We start from the raw sequence: 2363 nt of genomic DNA on the forward strand, positions 1-2363 counted from the left end.
ATAATTCTATCTCTTGATCTGTATCAGTAATGTCAGCTCATTAATTTTATGCCAGTTTATGACACTTCATTCCACATACGTATATTCCACTTTATGTCAGCTCAGTAATTTTCATTTTCTTTATAGTTGTCAAAATTGTTCACAGAGTTTTATGTATATTTTCATATATATTTTTAGGTTTCTGTTGAAACCGATCCAGCTACAAACACTCCACAGGTTGGCCAGGCTTCTCTTGATTCGCAGATGCAAACTGTGTTAGCTCTACGCGAATATTTGTGTGGTCTGCAATCTGACACCGGCAGGTATGAAGTTCATACTAAATCAAAATCTGTTTATATGCTGGTAGTTTTACGCGACCTATCTAATTGATATAAAAAATTCCCCAGGACCATAATAGATTATGGTGAATATTCAGCGACATGTTCTGACATATATGAATCTTTTGCCGATGGGAAGTGTCTCGACAATGTATTCATACAGTGTTTCATCCAATGTGTTATTGATGATGCAAAAAATCAGCAGACTTCCATGAGTTCGAACAGTTTGGTTCTTGATGTTAATGTTGGGGTAAACTATCGTAACTTACATACACCATTTTCATATACAAATTAGATGAACCCAAGTACACTCACTCCATTTATATCGTTTATTGCAGTCACTACTCAACTTTGAGGAACAGGAACGACACAGTCGCAACCCTCAACCTTTTGATGAATCTGTACTCCACACACTTCTAGACAATTCATTGCCTGAGACAGATGAATTGGACCAATGCAAAGCGGTAACAATCGTATTTCATCATCCAAACATAATTCCTTTTAAATGGAACATATCACATTGTTATGCTTTTGTAAGTTACCCTGTTAATTTTATGCTTTTTTACACGGTCAGATCATGGTCCCCATGGTAAGCAGGGGGCATTGGACATTGTATGTTGTTAACAAGGTCAAGAAGTGCATTCATATTTTAGATTCCAACCCATATGGACCAACACTTGGTGGAACTACATGGAAGGACTATCATTTTGCACATTTGGGCTCAGGTGGCAGAACGTTACCATGGGCTAAGGTTATTATGAGCAGATTAAACAAAGCAATACAACATGTACGACCCAATACATGCTTTCCCAAGTTTGGTAACTTCACAATTGACTTGTGCCCAAATTGTCCTAACATGGCAGCTGGATCCAATGACTGTGAGTTTTATGTCATGGGTTACATTCTATTTTATCAATGCGACAAAGGATCTTTGCGGTCAGATATAGAAGCAGTACGTACAAATTTACCAGTTAATTCTATAGTTGGCACAAGGCAACATATGGAACAGAGGTGTAACTAACTCAGTGTTTTTGTATTGCAGGGCAACACCAGTGAGATACGGTCTCTTGCGCTGCATTATATCACATTCCACCCGAAGAACAAAGCATTATCGCTGCTCCAAGACATCCAAAGATTCAAGGTCTAAAGGATGTAGTTTAGTTTGGTCATGTAATAAATTTTGTATACAATGGTTCCCTAAACTTCAGATCAGTCATGTGTGTATATTATGGGCAAAGTCCGTAGACGTTTCTTAGTTTATGTCAATGACAACTTTGGGGATCAGCTAACTTCTAAACTGGAATGTTGTACCAAACTGTGTTTGATAGTAATGTGTGTTTCTTGCATTTGATTCTACCAGTTTCCTGTACAATATTGTTATGTCAATAACCTCGAAGTATGCATGTTTTTTGTCCGAAGTTTACGATATAATTATTGCCAGTCTTATGCATGTTTGTCCATACACTTATGATACAATAGTCATCATTATATGCCAATACATTATTATATACATTATCAGAGTTATATACTGCAAACAGGGTCATTTTTTGTACAGTCATGGTTCACAGGCTAACCATCTTATGCATTACACAACGCAGAGTTATGCATTTTTTCACATACATGTATGCTAAGTCTATGTACAGTCAGTTTGCTGCATAACTGTTAAAGCTTATGACAAATTACACATACGTTTATGCCAGTTTGCAAGTATATTTATGATACTTTCTGGAAGTTGTCAAATGAACACAGGAATCACATTTACACAAGGAAATATTTGTATCTTATGCTCTTCTACTCTCTACCAGATGAATCATCATCTCCGACATCCACCGTTCGTTTTTTCGACGTTGATGTCTCATTCCATTGCGGGGCTGCAGCTATGATTTTGTTCCTTGAACCAGGAGGCCGTCCTCGCTTACGTCCAGAGAGGTTAGCCAATCGAACCCTATTATCCTCGACAGTTAAACACGTACGGCTGTTGTGACCATCAGTTATGCCACATTTCTGGCATTTCCTGCTCATCTTCTTAGCTCCTTTCACACCCAA

General features: G+C 37.7%; 1 long non-coding RNA gene across 1 annotated transcript; it reads left to right on the top strand.

The window, feature by feature from the left end:
• Positions 1-241: 241 nt before the first annotated feature.
• On the top strand, positions 242-938 carry LOC103642529 (uncharacterized). Its single transcript, XR_002265951.1, has 4 exons — positions 242-302; positions 387-567; positions 656-781; positions 892-938. It is a non-coding gene; the product is annotated as an uncharacterized lncRNA (long non-coding RNA).
• The last annotated feature ends 1425 nt before the right edge of the window (positions 939-2363 follow it).

This window comes from Zea mays, chromosome 10, assembly GCF_902167145.1.
Source record: "Zea mays cultivar B73 chromosome 10, Zm-B73-REFERENCE-NAM-5.0, whole genome shotgun sequence".
In the NCBI taxonomy this organism is placed as follows: Eukaryota; Viridiplantae; Streptophyta; class Magnoliopsida; order Poales; family Poaceae; genus Zea; species Zea mays.